This window comes from Cebus imitator, unplaced genomic scaffold, assembly GCF_001604975.1.
Source record: "Cebus imitator isolate Cc_AM_T3 unplaced genomic scaffold, Cebus_imitator-1.0 Scaffold106, whole genome shotgun sequence".
Lineage (NCBI taxonomy): Eukaryota > Metazoa > Chordata > Mammalia > Primates > Cebidae > Cebus > Cebus imitator.
Window position 1 is genome coordinate 728,114 of NW_016107421.1, and position 21,189 is coordinate 749,302.

The 21,189-nt window shown below is 39.0% G+C and overlaps 1 pseudogene; it reads left to right on the forward strand.

The window, feature by feature from the left end:
• Positions 1-8,397: 8,397 nt before the first annotated feature.
• Positions 8,398-13,289, forward strand: LOC108310619 (annotated as a pseudogene).
• The last annotated feature ends 7,900 nt before the right edge of the window (positions 13,290-21,189 follow it).

Genomic DNA, 21,189 nt, shown 5'->3' on the forward strand with positions numbered 1-21,189 from the left:
GTTTATTTTGTCTCCACTAACCATAAGTAGCATGCAAATACACTAAAAATATCTCAAAATTATTCCTTTTCCCACCTGAGCCCTTTTGGCAGGCTATTTCAGTAGCCTGGCTAGGCTTTTTTTCTGGTATCATCCCTTTCCAGTCTCCACGCAAGAATGAAAGAGGGCGTCAGGAAGAAAATAATTTTGGCTTCAGCCAAAACTTGAGAGATTGAGAACAGAGATAGCCACCAATGAAGATGGAAAAGTAGGAATCCAAGAAAATGCCACACCAAGGAATTTGTATTTGGAACATTTGAGGGAGATTTGTGTGCCTGGGAAGTTCCGGAAGTGTTGGTAGGGAAAGAACTCGACGCAGTGGGCCAGCTAGGAGGCAAACAAGCTCTATACTGGAAAATGAAAGTGGGAATAGCCTGTTTTCAATTGTCATCAGTCTTCACTCTTCCACATCTCCCCTTACCAGCCCCCTCTTCATGACTCTCCACCCTGGCTCCATGACATTCTGTTTTCTGCTTCTCTTTCTCTTTTTTTTTTTTTATGTTCTCATCTTTGCCTGCTGTGCTTCATTCCCCGTCTTCTTCATGGTAGATATATTCCTCAAACTTCCACTCCCTGACCAAGAATGACTACTGGAAAACTGGTTCCAAGAGAACATGGGCTTTACCTAGTGTTCCCAGCAACCCAAACAGTGCTTGGCTCATTGCAGGATTTTAAGAAATGTTTATTGAATGAACAAATGGCCCCTTACCACCATCCTTCTCCTCACCTAGAATCAAAGTCTTGGAGCTGTATTTGAAACTTTGCCTTTTGTCTATGAATCCAGCTAGTGGCAAGTCAAAGTATTGTCTGGACAATCCTTCCATTTTTATAGCGCTCTCTCCTCCTATCATCCCCATGAGATCTCACCTGCATTAGGATAATAGCCTTTTCAGTGGACTCCCATTTTACACAACTCATCCTGCACATCACTATAAGATGCACTATCCATCTAAGGTGCACTTTGAGCTCAAACCTCTCTGTTAAAGAAGCTTCCACGATTCCTCAGTATACACTGTGGAAACTTCATTTTGACGTTCTTAGTCCACCGATAGTCCCAACATTCTTTTCATACTGTATTTCTAACTGCTCACCTGTTTACCAAAGTGCTTTCAAATGTACCATCTATAAAGCAGCTAATCCCTGAGCCTTTAAGGGAAAACATAAACACCAGCTGCCAGTCTTTTTGTTTTACAATGAGAAACCCTGTACAACAAAAACACTTTTTCTGGATTGGTTCCATGAAAACCAGTGCTATGTCCCTGAAGTAAGGAAGTACCATTCCAGTAAGGGACTTCCTTTTAAGTTGCGTTTGATATTAGACAATGTTCCTGGCCCCCTAGGGCCCCATAAATTCCATAATGAAAGCACCAAAGTGGCCTCCTTGCCCCCAAACATAACATCTCTAATTCAGCCTTTAGATCAAGGGGTCATAAGGAACTTTAAGGCTCATTACATATGGTTTTCTATGGAAAGTAGTGTCAACACTATGGAAGAGAATATCACTTTCATGATATTTTCGACAGGGAGAATATCATCAAAGTATAGAAGGATTACACCATTGAAGAGGCCCGTGTTGTTATGGAAAAAGCTGTGAAAGCCATCAAGCCCCAAACAACACATTAGTGCTGAAGAAAACTGTGTCAGGATGTTGTGTGTGACTTCACAGGATTTACAACAGAGCCAATCAAGAATGTCATGGAAAGATTGTGGATATCGCACCAAAAATGAATAAATAAATAAGATAGACATAAAGTATTTGAAGATATAGATCTTGGAGAAATTATAGACAACAAATCTGAGGAATTAACAGAAGATGATGGAGATTAGTGCTTTTGAATCAGTACCAATGAGGAAGAAGATATAGAAGAAGCACTGTCAGAAAACAAATTGCCAGTAGACAATCTTGCGGAAGGATTCTGATTAAGACTGCTTTGGGACTTCTTTTACAACTTGGACCCTTCTATGATACGGGCACTGAAACTAAAGCAAATAGTGGAAGATGGATTAAGTACTGTATGCAAGCATTTTTAAAGAATTGAAAATGCAAAACTATCAGACAATAATTATGATATATTTCCATATAAAGTTAAATTGAGTGTGCCAATGTCTCCTGCCTCCCCTTCCACCTCCTCAACCAATTCCCCCTCTGCCACTCTGGAAACAGCAAGACCAACCCCTCCTCTTCCTCCTCAACAGTCCACTCAGTGAGCATGGAGACCTTTATGGTGATGCACTTCCACTTAATGAATAGTAAAGATCTTTTCACGTCCTATGACTTTTAACATTTTCATTTTCTCTAGCTGACTTTATTGTAAGAAAAATACAGTATATAATACATACACAAATACACACAATATTAGTTGGCTGTTCATGTTATTGGCAAGACTTCCAGCAAACAGCAGGCTATTAGTAGTTATGTTTTTGGGGAGTCAAAAGCTCTATGCTCATTTTGACTGCACAAAGTTGGTGCCCCTAATTCTCACTTTATTCAAGGGCCAACTGTAATAGCAATGAACAATTGAAAATTGAAATGAAAATACCACTTAATAGCATAAAAATATGAAATATTTAGGGCTGAATGTGACAAAAGATGTGAAATACTGTACACTAAAAACTATAAAACATTGAGTGACCTCAATAAACAGATGTATTCATGAATTGCAACACTCGAAAGTGTTAAGATGTCAGCTCTCCCAGTTCATCTATAAATTCAATACAATTGCAACCCAAATCCCAGCAGGCATTTTTGTACAAATTGGCAAATTGATTATAAAATTTATATGGAAATGTAAAGGACCTACAAAAGCAAAAACGACAATGGAAAACAAGAAAAAATGGAGAGCTAATGCTGACTTATTTTAAGACCTCCTATAAAGGATAGTAATAAAATATTTCATAAATATATCAATGGAACAGAATAGAAAGTCCAGAAATAAATACACAGTTGTGTGAATAATCAAGTTTTTACAAAGGTACAAAGGCAATTCAGTGGAGAGAATAGTCTTTTCAGCAATTGGATATCCATACACAAGAAAGGAAAGGACATTACTTCTGTGGTCTTTTTTCCAAAAATCTGTAACCCCAGTCTAACTATGAAGAAAACATCAGACAAACTCAAACTGAGGAATGTTCTACAGAACAACTGACCAGAACTGCTCAAAACTGCCAAAGTCATCAAAAACAAGGAAAGTCTAAGAAACTGTCACAGGCTAGAGGAGGTGAAGGAGACATATGACTAAATGCCATGTGCTCCCATGACATTTAGTCGTCTGACTCCTGGATGGGATCCCAGAAATGGAAAAGGACATTAGGTAAAAATTAATGACATCTGAAGAAAACAGACTTTAGTTCATCATGACGTATCAAATGTTGGTTAATGAGTGGTGATAAATATGCTATCACCACTCATTAAAAATAGGGGAAACTAGGTACAGGATATATGGAAATTCTCTGTGCTATTTATTGCAAACTTGCTGTAAATCTAAATATATTCCAAAAAAAAAGTTTAATGGAAGAAAAGACAGTCCACAGACTGGGAGATAATATTTGCAGAGCGTGTATGTGATAAAGGAGAAATATTCAAAATATATAAAGAACATTTAAAATTCAATGAGGAGAAAATGAAAATAAACCACATTTTAAAAAAAATGTGCAAAGATTTGAACAGACATTTACCAAATAAGGTGTACAGATGGCAAGAAGTTACATGTAAAGACACTCAACATCATTAGTGATTAGCGAAATCAAATTAAAACTGCAATTTAATTTACACACCCGTTAGAATGGCTGAAAGGGAAAAGACTGACAATACCAAATGATATAGTTTAGATATTTGTCCCTTACAAATCTCATGATGAAATTTAATCCCCTGTATTGGAGGTTAGGCTTAGTGGGAGGTGTGTGGGTCATGGGGATGAATCCTTTATTAATGTCTTGGTGCCTTCCTCGGTAATGAGTGAGTTCTCCCTCTATTACTTTCAGTAAGAACGGATTGTTTAAAAGAGCCTGGCACCTCTCTCCTTTTTCTCTGCTCTCTCACCATGTGATGGGCACCTTCTGCCTTCACCTTCTGCCATGAATGAAGTAGCCCGAATCTCTCACCAGATGCAGATGCTAGTGCCATGCGTCTTATACAATATGCAGGACCATGAGCCAAAAAACGTGTTTTCTTTGTGGATTACCTAGACTCAGATTTCCTTTATGGCAACACAAACAGTCTAAGACACCAGTTGCTGGTGAGTGTGAAGAGATCCTGGTGGTGGGAGGGGACATGGGTCCAGCCACTTTGGAATATTATTTGGCAGATTCTTTACAAGGTAAACATACACCTGCCATGTAACACAGCTATTCCTAGGTATTTATTCATGAGAAAAGAAAGTGTATTTGCTATATTATTTGTATTTTTACATTTTTTGTATATTATAATGTTTCCATATATTAAAATCACTTTCTGACTGGGGATGCAGTGCCCCTCTGTGGACCAGTAAATTATTAGAGATACCAAACGGTCCATCCTTATAGCTCAGAGCCCACTGAAATTATTCAAACTGGCCAGTCCTAAACTGTTTCTCCTGCCCTGCCTGTCGTTACTCCAGAAACTGCAGTAGAGCTGTGGTCTAGACTTTATCGTCACTCCTCTCCCTTCTGCCCCTTGTATTTCAAGTCAAGAAGTATACAAAGCGTTACTTTGCCACAGCCCCTGCTTCCAATCTATACCAGTCAGGGTTCAGTGAGAGAAGAAGAGCCATATAGATGGTGAGGGATTGACAAGAGGCAAGGTGGGAGCTGGCTGGACGATCCCTGCAAACGGCCTTGGTGTCTGATGCTGGAGCTTAAGGACCCCAGGGTGGGTCTTCAGGTAGGATAGATGGATGTGAAGTGGGGACAGCGAGGAGAAGCCAGGACCCACCGAAGGGTGTAGAACTCAGACAGTTCTTACTGCCTCCTACCTTGACAATGTGAGTGACCTTCAGAAGCTGGGACCCTTCCTGATAGAGCTAATCACATACCTGTCTCAGGTATGGGAGAAGCTGACAGAGGGGTGTGAGAAAAGTGGAGCAGCTGTAGGTTCAGCTGCTGCTTTGTGCCTATAACATTAAGCAGAGAGGTGACATGAGACAAGTGACAACATTTATGAGTTCCAGAAGTGCCTGTCCTGAACTTCTGAATTAAAAACAAAACAAGAATAGGCTGGGCACAGTGGCTCATGCCTATAATCCCAGAACTTTAAGAGGCTGAGGCAGGAGGATCACTGAGACCAGGAATTACAGACCAGCCTGGGCATCATGCTGAGACCCTCATCTACAAAAAATTTTAAAAATCAGTAGTACATGGTGTCACATACCTGTAGTCCCAGCTACTTGGGAGGCTGAAGTGGGAGGATTGCCTGAGTCTGGAAGCCAAGGCTACAGCGAGCTGTGATTGTGCCACTGCCCTCTAGCCTGGGTGACAGAGTGAGACCTTGTCTCAAAAAACAAAAAAAGAAAAAAGAAAAAGAAAAGAACAAAATATAGAATGGATGTTGGATTTGTTCAAACACTTTTTCTATGCCTATTGAGATGATTACATGGTTTTCTTTTTTTAGTTTATTTAGTGTATTACATTGATCAACTTCTTTTGGTTATTTTTATTTATTTATTTATTTTTGTTTTTGAGACAAAAACCAGGCTGGAGTACAGTGGGGCAATGATGGCTCACTGCAGCCTTGACCTCACAGGCTTAATCAATCCTCCCACCTCAGCTTCCCTAGTGACTGGGACTATAGGCACACATCACCATACCTGGCTAATTTTTGTAGTTTTTGTAGAGATGGGGTTTCATCATGTTTCCCAGGTTAGTCTTGAACTCCTGGGCACAAACTATCCACCTTGGCCTCCCAAAGTGCTGGGATTACAGATGTGAGCCAACATACATGGCCAGTTTTTAAAAACATTATTTATTTTTATGATTAATTGTGGTGAAATACACATAAAATTTATTACATTAACCATTTTAAGTGCACAGTTCAGTGTTGGGGACATTCACATTGCTGTGCAGCCAATAGCACCATTCATCTCTAGAACTCTTTTCATCTTCCTAGACTGAAACTTGGGATCCATTAAACCATAATTCTTCATTCTCCCTCTTCCCAGCCCTTGCCAGCTACCATTCTTGTCTTTGCTTCTATGAATTTGACTATTTTAGGTACCGTATACAAGTAGAATGATGAAACCAGTTGTCATTTTGTGACTGGCTTATTTAACTTAGCACAAAGTTCTCAAGGTGTATCCATGTTGTAGCATGTGTCAGAATTTCCTTCTTTAAGGCTGAATCTTCTTCCACTGTTACCAGATTTCACTTATGCACTTATCTGGAGATGGGCACTTGGGTTGCATTCACCTTTTGGCTGTTGTGAGTTAAGTTGCTGTGAACAAGACTGTACAACCTTGATTAATTTTCTAAAGGTAAAACCAGCTTTGAATCCCAGGGATAAACCCCATTTGCTTATGGTTTATGATCTTTTTATGTATTACACATTTAAAAATATTATTTGTATTAGTCCCATTTTCATGCTGCTTATGAAGACCTATCCAAGATTGGACAATTTTACAAAAAAAAAAAAAATTAATGTACTTACAGTTCCGCATGACTGGGAAGGCCTCACAATCATTGCAAAAGGCAAGGAGGAGCAAGTTACATCTTATGTGTTTGGAAAAGAAAGAGAGCTTATTCAGGGAAACTCCTGTTTTTAAAACCATCAGATTGGCCTGGCGCAGTTTTCATGCTGCTGATAAAGACATGCCTGAGATTGGGCAATTTATAAAAGAAAGAGGTTTAATTGTCTTAGAGTTCCATGTGGCTGGGGAGGCCTCACAATCATGGCAGAAGGCAAAGAGGAGCAAGTCACATCTTATGCGGATGGTGGCAGGCAAAGAAAGAGAGCTTGTGCAGGAAAACTTCCATTTTTAAAACCACCAGATCTTGTGAGACTTACTGTCATAAGAAGAGCATGGGAAAGACCTGCGCCCATGATTCAATTACCTCTTACTGGGTTCCTCCCATGAAACCTGGGAATTGTGCAAGTTATAATTCAAGATGAGATTTGGGTGGGGACACAGCCAAACCATATCATTATTGAATTTGATTTGCTAAAATATTGTTTTAAATTTTTGTATCTAAGGTCTTGAGGGTCTGTAGTTTTTCTGTCTTGTCACATCTTTATCTGGTTTTGGTATTGTGGTAATGTTGGTCTCACAAAATGAATTCGGATGTTTCACATGCTTCTGTTTTTCAGACTAGATTGTGAGAAATTGGTATTGTTTCTTCCTTTGGTGTTTGGTAGAATTTATCAGTGAAGTCATCTGAACTTTACCTTTTTGTTTGTGGGAACAGTTTTGTTTGTGGGAACAGTTCATGCATTCAATGTTCAATTTAAATTTAAAAGATACAGATTATGTCATTTGGGTTATTAATTTCTTCTTGTGTAAAGTCTGACAGCTTGTGTCTTTTAAGAAATGTTTATTTCATCTAAGTTGTAGATTTTATTGGCATGAACTTGTTTATATTCTCTTATCATTTTAATACCTGTAGATTCTATGGTGATACTACCTCTCTCATTCCTGATATTGGTAATTTATATCTTCTTTTTTCTAATCAGTCTGGCTAGAGATTTATCACGTTAATTGATCTGCTCAAAACATCAGCTTTGGTTTCATTGGTTTTCCTTACTGTTTTTCTATTTTTGATTTCATTGATTTCTATACTGATGTAAGCCTCCAGGGAAGGTAGATCACTCACTGTCATGTTTGTTTTTCAAGGACAGTCATCTGCCAGTGCCCCAGTCACCAAGAGACAAGATGACTAAGCAATGTCTAGTAACCATTAGGCTCCCTGGAAGGAGCCATCTTGTGCTCCTACAAGGATTATGCCCTGAGGTTGCCTGCTGAATCCCTCAGTAAATGTTCCTCAGGGTGTTACCTGACACACACTGCTGGGCAAATCCGTGGAATCCTGCATGATGTAATTCAGCCCAATGCAACAAGAATTCCATGAACTTCTTCTGTGTGAGGTATAGCATGGGTACTGTGGAAGTAGGATGAAAATAGGAAGAAGACATAATCTCTGACTTTAAGGAATGTGCACGATACAGGGGATGACCAATACATATTCCTGAAAGAAGGCACCAGGCCTATGGGGTGAGCCCACAGCAGAGGCCTGCAGCTCTGTTCAGAATGCAGAAGCAGAGTGGGCAGAGAGCGGCAGCTCAGCAGAGTACTTGGGCAAGCATAGGGCCACGACAGTCTACTGCAGGCAACATATCTGAAGAAAGCCATTTACAGTAGGTGACTGCCACATTCTATCAAATCTCTAGAAGGATCCATGGAGGTTGTCAGTCTTATTCAGCCTTTCAAAGGTCCGTCAGGGTTTGGAAATGGAGGCAACAGTGTCTGCTTTGCAGAGACGCAGGTGAGCATTTCCTGCCAGTTAGGAAGTCAGTGCTGAGGGCCTTACTGTGTTTCCTTGGCACATGAGATGCCAATTCCTTTCTGGGTAGAGAGCTTTTGGTTGTTTGAGGATAACATCCAAATTTTGCTTTGAAACACATTTCAAAAATACTATCTTTATTCAAATTTACTTTCCTTTTTATCTTTCTAAATTGTTAAGGTCCAAAAGCATTGCTTAATAATTCTGCTTCTAAACTCACACTGCAGCACAGGGCATAATCTGTCCCCAAAGCAAAGAACATAGGGTACTCTTGTCTGGAAAACATACAAGTAGGTATCTCAGCAAATGCTACTTATATATTATTATGAATAAATCATTGGCAGTGATTGTGATTTTTTTTAAATGAATGATAGGTACATGCCCTCTATTGGGGCCAAGTTTTGTGCCTGTAATCCTCCTGCCTGTTGTATTACAGGAGCTTAGAATTCCAGCTGCTGGCTCTGGGCTGAAGTTCTTTGATGGCTCCTGTAGGGTGGACTGACCAATAATGTGTGTCTACTGCTATATGTGTGTCTACTGCTGACCTGTGGCTTTGCTCAGGCAGGAAAGCTGCTGGTAGTGCACATGGTTGTGTGCCCCTGATTCACCATGCAGTCCGTGGTGGAGAAACTCATCCTCAGGGGGCATGAGGTGGTGGTAGTCATGCCAGAGGTGAGTTGGCACCTGGGAAGATCACTGAATTGCACAGTGAAGACTTACCCAACTTCATACATTTCGGAGGATCAGGACCAGGGGTTCATGGCTTTTGCCAATGCTCAGTGGAAAGCACAAGCACAAAGTTTATTTTTTCTATTAATGAGTTCATCCAAAAGTTTTGAACTTCATTTGTCACATTGCAGGAATTTGTTAATGACCGAAAATTAGTAGAATACTTAAAGGATAGTTCTTTTGATGCAGTGTTTCTGGATCCTTTAAATATGTGTGGCTTAATTGTTGCCAAATATTTCTGCCTCCCCCTCTGTTGTCTTTACCAGAGGAATACTTTGTTATTATCTTGAAGAAGGTGCACAGTGCCCCTTCTCTTTCCTATGTCCCCAGATATGTCTCAGGGTTTTCAGATGCCATGACTTTTAAGGAGAGAGTATGGAACCACATCTTCTCCTTAGTGGAGTGTTTATTTTACCCCCCCTTTTTTTTTTTTCAAAAATGCCTTAAAACTAGCCTCTGAAATTCTCCAAACACTTGTCATGGCATATGATCTCTGCAGCCACGTATTGATTTGGTTGTTGTGAACCGACTTTGTTTTGGACTATCCCAGACCTGTGATGCCCAGCATGATCTTCATTGGTGGTATCTACTGTAGTCGAGGAAAGCCATTGCCTAAGGTAAGTCATTGCTCCTCTAGCACATTAAAAGTATTCTGGCTTTGAACGTTTAAAAAGATTCCTTACTGAACCGGGATTTGACATTTGTGTTTGTTGCATCTAAAATTTCTTTTCTGTGTAAAATATTATTTTGGGCCATCCACATGCTTGTTGGTTAGCAACTTTTATATATAATTGCCTTGTTAATATGTATGTTTATACAATTGGTTAATTGTTCATAATTTCCACTGCCTTTCTTCCTTTCTTCCTTCCTTTCTTTGTTTCTTGCTTTCTTGCTTGCTTTCTCTCTCTCTCTTTCTCTCTCTTTTTCTCTCTTTCTTCTCTTTCTCTCTTCCTTTTTCTTTCTCTCTCTCTTTCTCTCTTTCTTTCTCTCTCTCTCTTTCTTTCCTTCTTCAGGGTATTGCTATTGTACCCTGGCTGAACTCAAAGTCCCAGGCTCAAGTGATCCCCCTACCTAAGCCTTTCAAGCAGTTATACCTCTTGTAATATTTTTTGGAAAAATACTTAAACACACAATAAGAAATGAAACTTTCATTTTTAGCAAATCCTGCTATAGTAAAATGCTTTTTGCAGTTTTGTATGCACCTGTTTTCATTTATTGAAATTACTTTATATATAAGCATATATGTAAATATTTACACTTATTTTATTAAAATGAAATCTACTGTCAAGCTGGACATGTTGTTCTTTACCATGCATTTTTACTTGCCAGTAAACCAACGGCATCTTTACAGATTCAACATGTTCTTTAATAATTGCATAAAAGTCTTTACTTTGGATTCAACATAGTTGCAAGCTTTGCCAGGTGTTTTTCTGCTAAAGATTTGGCTAAGTTCTTCAAAGCAACAATAATAAGCAGATGTTATCTTTTTTAACCCTGCAGAAAGTATAAAGCAGAATGTCTTTAGCCACCCAAAAAACTGTTACCATGATGTTTGGTCTTACCCGTCTGCTTTTGATTTGACTGGACCAATTTCATCTCTTGGTAGCCATTGTTTTGATTGTGGTTTGTCTTCAGGATCATACTGGTAAACCTATGTTTCATCTTCTGTTACAATTATTTGAAGTGATGCTTCGAGGTTTGATCCCACTTGTTTATAACTTCCATAGAAGAGTGTGTTCTTGTCTGCAGCTGATCTGGCTGCAAAGGTTTTGGCACCCATCGAGTGGAAAATTTGTTCAACTTAAATTTTTGTCAAAATTGTATAAACTGACCCGATTGAGAAGTCTACTGTGTTGGCTATTGTTTCTGCTGTTGTCAGTCCTCTTCAGTTACAGCATAAGCAAGATCAATTGTTTCCTTGCAAATTGATGTAGATGGTCTACTGGTATGGGCTTCATTTTCAACATCATCTTGTCCCTTCTTAAAAGGAATTACTCATTTGTAAACTGCTACTTTCTTTGGAGCATTTTTCCCATTAACTTTTTGTACAGCATAAATGATTTTACCATTCTTCCCCTCATGCCTCAGCATAAATTTTATGCTGTTGCTTCAGTTGTAGCAGAATTCATGTTGTTCTGATGGGGGCTTTTTTCAAAGTAACATTTTCTCCTTCTTAGTGCCTCGGACTAGATCCTATTTAGACATGTTTTATCAAGTTAACTATGAATTTGTTTTGGTGCAAAGAAGTTTGAAATCCATGCATAAGTTTTTCATAATATTCATTTTCATGAATTGCTTGCCTACCCCTCATCTCTTTCTTTTTTAGGGATGAACTGTGCGTTTTTGTCTATTATTCTGGCTTCTTCCAAGATTCAGTAGACTTTGTAACACAGCTATGCCTCTCACAGATTGGCAGATGTTTGTTAAAAGAGTGAGTTTTCAGCCAACTCATGGGAAAGTGAAAGAATATAAAAAGCAGGAAGACTACAGTTTTAGGTCTTTCAAGCGAGGCATGACTTTCAGCTTTTGTCAAGAACAGGCGAGGAGATGCAAGCTGTAGGACTCTAAGAGGCTAGGCTTTTCAATATGCTTCTCTCCCCTTTACCCTCCTTCAGTTACAGCACCAAGCACCACCCAGGTGTTGCCTGTAGCCCCAATACCCTCTATCTACCCAGTTGTGGGATTCTGCTATTTCCTGAACCCACACTGAGTTTATTATGGCTCACAGGGTCATGCAGAGGGCCTTAGAGATACAGAAAGCTATGTGGGATTTTATATCATCTATCATATAAAGATATGTATAAAATAGGAAACATATTGACCATATATCATTTTATATATTTTCGGTTTTGTGTGTTTAAAAATTTACAATTTTATGAATATGTTAAACGATAAGTATGTATAAGAGGTTTTATAGATGTGGAAAGTTATATATTTATCCATATCTTTGTAAATTTGAGAATAAAGGAAGGAAAGTTCTCAAAGAGGAATTCAGATATCAAAGAGTGCCCTTTGATGATGAGCCTTGGATATAGCATAACTACAAAAGTGAATTGTCATTGAAAGATTTATGGACACTGTATTCCTCTTTTCTTATTTTAGATGGACAGGCTATATCTTGGAAAAGCATACAGTTTGTTGTATCTTGCTGGACAATAGGAATCATAGTCTGAACTGTCTGATGAGAAGGAAGCATCACTTGATGATAGAGTGTGCATATGTGGCTGTATATGTGCATGTGTGTTTGTGTGTGTGCATGCATACACATGTCTGTGCAGCATCTCAGACCCTACATAGGAGATTTTCCTGAAGGTTTCCAGTAGCAAAAACTCATTGAGTCTATCCAGGGTAATTATATCCAATGCTATAATTAAATACTTTAACAAGGATGGCAGATCATCATTCAAGAGAACATCAAGATAGTTTTAATTGAAGATAAAAGGAATCACTTCCAGGCTTTTTCAGTTTTTGGTGAGTTCCAGCAGAATTGATGACTGGGTCCAGCAGGAAGGAATTCAGGATTAGTCTGTACCATCCAGGGCAAGTGTAGCTCTGGAGAATTGGGGGTAGGAAGTAACTTCACAGCAAGAAAAGATAAGGGTTTCCTCCATTGCTCTAAAATCTAATTTCATTCCTAGATCCAAATTCAGAGTAAGTTGTTAGTGGGCAAGCCCAAGGCCTCCCACCAAGATTATTCATTTCAACTTTTCATTATCAGAGTTTTCAAACAAATAGCAAGGAGAGACTATAGTGTAATAAGCACCCATATCTCCCTCCATCTTTATGTTACATAATTCTCAATATTTTATTGTACTGATTCACATGTCTGCTATTTTGTTTCTTTTTAAAGAACCTTTAGGCTATGATTTTTTAATGGAAATGCTGGACATGTCATTTTGTCTCCAAATACTTCACTAAATATAAAAAATAAGGAAAATTTGTTACATAGGCACAATATCATTATCCTACCTCACAGAATGAGTAACTCTTTAATATTGTCTCATTTATAATTCATAATTAAATTTCCTCTAATTGTCTTTTACATGCAGATCAATTGAATGACGTTGAGAATCTAGAAATAAACCCGTACATCCTTGGCCAGTTGGTTTTTACTATGGTGCCAAGACTGTTCAAATGGAAAAAAATAATCTCTTCAACAGAGGTTGGTGGGACAGCTGCATATCCCCATGCAAAAGAACGAAGTTGCACCCTTATGTGCAAAAACTAACTTGAAATGGATCAAATAGCTAAATAGAAAAGCTAGAAGTGTAAATCTTTAGAAGGAAACATTTGGGTGAGTATTTATGATCTGGATTTGGAAATGGGTTTCTGAGATGTGACATAACATATTGTTGCATATAAGAAACAACAACAAGAAAACACAGACAAATTTGACATTAAAATAAAACACTTCTGTGCATCAAAGACACTATCAAGAGAGTGAAAAGACAACCCGCATGGCCTCCTTCACTAAGATGTGCAAATAAACATGTACATCCTTGACATGGAGGCTCCTGGCAGGCGATCACAATCCCCAAAGACGTGAAATCCCCAAATCCTGAATGGTAGGATCCTGAAAGATCAAAGTCTTTCATCTTTGATGAAATATCATTCTAGAAATATCATTCTAGAAAAAATAACTTTAAAAATTCTTTAAAAGATATTTGTTTACTTTTAAAATGTGGATTTATTTGAAAAACACATAAAAACAGGACAGAACACTTCATAGGCTACTTTGCACCCTAAAATAGGCAATAATGACATACCTATTTGTACAAGTGTAAACCCTCAGGTGTCCTAATGACTGTCACACATGTATATCAGTTGTGACCAGATGAATCATATTCATAGAGTAATAGGTCAAAAAAGGAAATTATAGGCATGTATCTTTGTGGTTGGTAATTGTGTGCACTCAGCTTTCAGCTTTGATCACCTGAAAAATGACCTGAGACTCTTCATGAGGTCAGTTAAGAATCTCTGTGGATTACCACCACATACACAGTTGCTCAAAGTGCCCAGGTCTCAAGAGATTGTTTTGTTTGTTTGTTTGTTTGTTTGTTTGTTTGTTTGTTTGTTTGAGACAGAGTCTTGTTCTGTTGCCCAGGCTGGAATCCACTGGCTTGGTCTCGGCTCACTGCAACATCTGCTTCCCTGGTTCAAGTGATTCTCCTTCCTCAGCCTCACGAGTAGCTGGGATTACAGGCACCTACCACCATGCCCAGCAAATTTTTGTACTTTTAGTAGAGATGGGGTTTTGCCATGTTGGCCATGCTGGGTGTGAACTCCTGACTTCAGGTGATCTGCCAGCCTCAGCCTCCCAAAATGGTAGGATTACAGGCATGAGCCACCGCACCCGGCCAAGAAATTTTATCCTTCACAAATGCGGATGTACAAAAGGGAAATCTCTTCATTTATTGAGGATGTTTCAATGTTTTTACCTACATGCCCAATGTTTACACATAGTTAACCCTTTGATAATGCACTTTCATGGAGTCACATTTGTAAGCATGAAATGAATTAGAATTCTCTAAAAGTTTCCACACAGTTTCTGCCTTTAGTATTGGAAATGATGTGAAGATGAAATACACAGCATAGCAAATTGCAAAAATAATGCTGACAGTTTAACCTTGAGAAAAAAACTAAGAAGAAAAGCAAAAGAAAAAAAGGAAAAAACTCTGAAAGAACCTATGCTGTGATTGTGATTTTTGGGATTTTAGATGTTAGAGATCTTAGATTTCAGGGAGATAGACCTTAGGGATTTGGATCCTTAGGGATTGATATTTTGGAATTCAACATTCAGGATTATGGGTTTTGAGATGATGTCTTTCAGGATTATAATCCAAACCCTATAGCATCTTGTGTGTTAGCATAACCCTTACAAATTTTAGATACATCTTTGTACCCCACCAGAGGATTATGAAATTAAGTAGTTTACAGCAGAGCTTCTCAACCTATCTGTGACAAAAAAAAAATAGCACAAAAAGTTTTCTGCAATTCATTACAGATCCATATTTTTTGGTAACATGTAGGAAAAATGAAATGCTAGAAAGTAAAATTAAATAAACCACAGACCTATGAAATGCAAAACTACTGATGATTGTTTGGCTGGCATAGCAACACCAATTGCTACAGGAATTTCTAAGCATTTCCTGCAGAGTCTGTACCCATGCTGAGGTGGGTGGGTAACATGAGCTGGAAACCATACCTTGAGCAGCACTGTTTGAGACCCAATCCAATGGTGCTATGTGAGTAGTGTTTAATCAGAACTAAGACTGGGCGTGGTGGCTCATGCCTGTAATCCCAGCACTTTGGGAGGCCAGTCCCAACTCCTGAAGTCAGTAGTTCGAGATCGGCCTGGCCAACATGGCCAAACCCCATCTCTACTAAAAATATAAAAATTAGCTGGGCATGGTAACAGGCATCTGTAATCCCAGCTACTCAGGAGGCAGAGGCAGGGAAATCACTTGAACCTTGGAGGTGGAGGTTGCAGTGAGCCTCACCTAACTGCAGCTGCATTCCAGCCTGGGTGAGAGAGCGAGACTTCATTGTAAAAAAGAAAATAACAAGAACAAACAACAACAAAAACCTAAAAATGAACAAAATACTTTCAGTTTTGTTAATGTGCTAAATAGACTGTCATATACACTGAACAATTAGCACCAGGGCAAAGTCTATCATCAGCTACCTGTTTTCCTTGTAAACTTCTGTTTTGGGAACCTACCAACTCCTCTCCCCACTAAGGTGGTAAGCTGTGCAGGTCTGCCCAGAATATTCCCAGTTAAACACTGGAAGTTTTACATCCTGGGAAACTCCCCATTCCCCAAAGAGCAGGGACAGAGGGTCACTGTCACTGGAGCACTGAAAGCTTGCCACAGCATTACGAGCTCCAAAAGGGGCACGACTTAAGGAGGCTCATGCTTCTGTTGTCTTCTACCTTCTGCTCTCATTTCAAAAGAGTGACAAGTCCCTTCCACGAAGAAGCCAGGCCAGGAGATAAAGTCATTTTGTCCTAGAAAACTGTTAGAAAGGAAACTGTCTGGTGTGTTGCCCCACAAGAGTTTCACAGACTCTTCTCTTGTTGGGTGAAATCTGGGTAGGTGATCACTGTCCTGGTCTCCCTGAAGAAAGGATGCTTCTCTGGCCTCAGAGGGCCTGTCAGGCAAGTCTCTCCTGTCCCGAGGTTCAGGGAGCTGCATCCTTGCAAGAGCAATGCTGAATGGGGTTGGCTTTGAACCCAGCTGTTCTCTTAACACTTCTTTTAGTTAAGTATCAGTTCCCTATCCCATTCTCTCTATCATTGTTTTCCTTTTGCTATGATCAGTTTTCTCACTTTCACCTTTACACCTCTGTTCACTGAAAAAGTACAGAATTGTAAGTTTTAGAAAAGGACTCTTTATTTCTTGTAAAACGTTACAGCCAGCTGGCTGGGAAGCATAGCTTCTGGAAAAGACCAGAGAGGGGCCCTTGAAAGGACGAGGGGTAGGGGTAGGAGCTTTATAATGAACAGGTTGGCTAAATATACATGTTCAACAGATTACAGGAGGAGCTATGAACATTTATGAAGGCGGTCCTGATGCATGCATATTGAACACACATGCATGTTCTATCCAACCCATGTTCACCCTGGAATAGAGACATCACATTTAAATGGATTACAATTAGACCCTGTAAATGAAAAGGTCTCTTCAGGACACAAAGGCACTCAAATTCACAGTCTCCGTAAATTGGCCAGAACTAATCTGTGGTCACTGGTTGTCTTACCAGGAGAAAGTTACTGAAATCAGCCTCTTGTCCAATGAAAGCTGTATTTGTGGCTCATGGAACAAGGAATGGGTTCCATGAGCTACAAATACAGCTTTCACTGGATAAGAGGCTGGTGGAGCTGCACTTGTATATTGGAGCTGCACTTGTTTAACATTGTTTTTCTCTAGGCTTGTGCTTATTTAGCTGCTAGAGAAAAAGAAAAACTCTGTGGCAGTTGGAAAGTAGTTTATTGATTGAGTGTAGGTGCCCATGACTCAACTCTTGCCTGGCATGGCTTTAGGTCTTGTGTATCCTGAGATTTTGCTGAAGCTGATTATCAGCTGAAGGAGATTTTGGGCTGAGATGATGGGATTTTCTAAATATACAATCATGTCATCTGCAAACAAAGACAATTTGACTTCCTCTCTTCCTATTTGAATACGCTTTATTTCTTTTTCTTGCCTAATTGCCCTGGCCAGAACTTCCAAAACTACGTTGAATAGGAGTGATGAGAGAGGGCATCCTTGCCTTGTGCTGGTTTTTAAAGGGAATGCTTCCAGCTTTTGCCCATTCAGTATGATATTGGCTGTGGGTTTGTCATAAATAGCTCTTATTATTTTGAGATATGTTTCATCAATACCTAGTTTATTGAGAGTTTTTAGCTGAATTTTATCGAAGGCCTTTTCTGCCTCTGTTGAGATAATCGTGGTTTGTGTCATTGGTTCTGTTTATGTGATGGGTTACATTTATCAATTTGCATATGTCGAACCAGCCTTGCATCCCAGAGATGAAGCAGACTTGATCATGATGGATAAGCTTTTTGATGTGCTGCTGGATTCTGTTTGCCAGTATTTTATTGAAGATTTTTGCATTGATGTTTATTAGGGATATTGGCCTGAAATTTTTCTTTTTTGTGTGTGTATCTCTGTTAGGTTTTGGTATCAGGATGATTCTGGCCTCATAAAATGAGTTAGGGAGGCGGAGTCCTTCTTTTTCTACTGTTCAGAATAGTTTCAGAAGGAATGGTACCAGCTCCTCTTTGTACTTCTGGTAGAATTCAGCTGTGAATTCATCTGGTCCTGTGCTTTTTGTTTTGTTTTCTTTTGTTTTGTTTTGGTTGGTAGGCTATTAATTACTGCCATTTCAGAACTTATTATTGGTCTTTTCAGGGATTTGATTTCTTCCTGGTTTTTCTTGCAGGAGTGTATATGTGTGTGTATGTTTCTAAGAATTTATCCATTTCTTCTAGATTTTCTAGTTTATTTGCATAGAGGTGTTTATAGTATTCTCTGATGGTAGTTTGTATTTCTATGGAATCGGTGGTGATATCCCCTTTATCATTTTTCATTGTGTCTGTTTGATTCTTTTCTTTTTCCTTCTTTTTTAGTCTGGCTAATGGTCTATCTATTTTGTTAATCTTTTCAAAAAAAACCAGCTACTGGATTCACTGATTTTTTGAAGGGTTTTTCATATCTCTATCTCCTTCAGTTCCGCTCTGATCTTAGTTATTTCTTGTCTTCTGCTAGCTTTTGAATTTGTTTGCTCTTGCTTCTCTAGTTCTCTTAATTGTGAAATTAGGATGTCAATTTTAGTTCTTCCTGCTTTCTCCTCTGGGTATTTAGTGCTATAAATTTTCCTCTAAACACTGTGTTAGCTGTTTCCCAGAGATTCTGATACATTGTATCTTTGTTCTCACTGGTTTCAAAGAACTTATTTATTTCTGCCTCAATTTTGTTATTTATCCAGTAGTCATTCAGGAGCAGGTGGTTCAGTTTCCATGTAGTTCTACAGTTTTTAATGGGTTTCTTAATCCTGAGTTCTAATTTGATAGCACTTTTTGGTCTAAGAGACTGTTTGTTATGATTTCCATTCTTTTGCATTTGCTGAAGAGTGTTTTACTTCCAATGATGTGGTCAGTGTTAAAATAAATGTGATGCGGTGCTGAGAAGAATGTGTATTCTGTTGATTTGGGGTGGAGAGTTCTGTAGATGTCTGTTAGAGCTGAGATCAAGTCTTGACTCTCCTTGTTAATTTTAATAAGTGCGATGTGGTGCTGAGAAGAATGTATATTCTGTTGATTTGGGGTGGAGAGTTCTGTAGATGTCTATTAGAGCTGAGATCAAGTCCTGAATATCCTTGTTAATTTTCTATCTGGTTGATCTAATATTGACAGTGGGGTGTTAAAGTCTCCCACAATTATTTCATGGGAGTCTGTCTCTTTGTAGGTCTCTAAGAATTTGCTTTATAAATCTGGGTGCTCCTCTGTGGGGTGAAAATATATTTAGGATAGCTAGTTAGCCCTTCTTGCTGCATTGATTTCTTTACTATTATGTAATGCCCTTCTTGTTCTTTTTTGATCTTTGTTGGTTTAAAGTCTGTTTTATCTGAGACTAGATTTGCAAACCCTGCTTTTTTTTTTTTTCTTTTCATTTGCTTGCTAAATATTCCTCCATCTCTTTATTTTGAGCCTATGTGTGTCTTTGCAGGTGATATGGGTCTCCTGAATACAGAACACCAATGCGTCTTGACTCTTTCTCCTATTTGCCAGTCTGTGTCTTTGAATTGGGGCATTTAGTCTGTTTACATATAAGTTTAATATTGTTATGTGTGAATTTGATCCTGTCATTATGATGCTAGCTGGCTATTTTGACTGTTAATGCAGTTTCTTCATAGTGTCATTGGTCTTTACAATTTGGTATGTTTTTAATAAAACAAATTGTGGCTGTTGCTGGTTTTTCCTTTCCATATTTAGTGCTTCCTTCAGGAGCTCTTGTAAAGCAGGCCTAGTGGTGACAAACTCTCTCAGCATTTGCTTGTCTGTAAAGGATTTCATTTCTCCTTCATTTATGAAGCTTAGTTTGGCTGGATATGAAATTCTGGATTGAAAATTCTTTTATTTAAGAATGTTGAATACTGGCCCTCACTCTCTTCTGGCTTGTAGGGTTTCTGCAGAGAAAGCCACTGTTAGTCTGGTGGGCTTCCCTTTGTGGGTAACCTGACCTTTCTCTCTGGCTGTCCTTAACATTTTTCCTTCATTTTGATCTTGGTGAACTCATATTATGTGTCTTGGGGTTGTTCTCGAGGAGTAACTTTGTGGTGTCCTCTGTAATTCCTGCATTTGAATGTTGGCCTGTCTTGCTAGGCTGGGGAAGCTTTGCTGGATGATATCCTGAAGAGTGTTTTGGCACATACTTTTAAACAACAAAGTCTCATGAGAAATCACTCACTACTGGGAGGACAGTGCCAAGCCATGCATAAGGGATTCATGCATATGGCCCAAACACCTCCCACCATGCTTCACCTCCAATACTGGAAATTATAGTTGACCATAATATATGGAGAGGACAAACATACAAACTATGTCAAAGGCATAGCATGGGTACTGTGAAAGGAGGGTGAAAACACAAAGATGACATCATGTCCGACCTAAGGAGTGCTCAGCAGACTGAGTGAGACAAGAACATCTTTTCTTGAAGGAGGGCGCTGGAGTGATGGTGTGTTTAGAGTGTGGAAGTAGAGAGGTCACAGAGTGGCAGCTCAGCAGAGTGCTCATGTAAGGATTGGGCTGCCAACCCCTCACGGCATGTGATGTATCTGTGGAAAGCCATTTAAAATAGGTGATGGTCACTTTCCATCAAGTCCCTGGTATGGTCCATGGAGGTAGGGTTGTTAAACTCATTTCAGCATTTCGGAGGCCTCTCAGGGTTTGGATACAGAAGAAGACAAGTAGCAATTCTTATGCATTGCAGAGACGCAGGTGAGCCCTGATTTCTTGCCACTTGGGAGGTCAGTGCTAGGGGCCTTGTTGTCTTTCCTTGAAACATAAGATACCAATTTCTTTCTTGGCAGAGAATATTTGGTTGTCTAAAGGTAACATCTAAATTTTGCATTGGGACAAATTCCAAAAATATTAGCTTTCTTCAGATTTGCTTTCACTTTATTTTTCTGAATTTTGAAGGTCCAAAAGCATTGCTTAATAATTCTGCTTCTAAACTCACATTGCAGCACAGGGCACGATCTGCCTTCAAGGCAAAAACTGTAAGCTACTCTTGTCTGGAAAACATACAAGTTGATATCTCAGCAAAGGCTACTCATGTATTCTTGTTCATATGAGTAAATCATTGGCAGTGAGAGTGATTTTTTTTTTTTTTTTTTATGAAAGGATAAATACACGCCCTCTATTGGGGTCAGGTTTTGTACCTGTAATTATTCTGC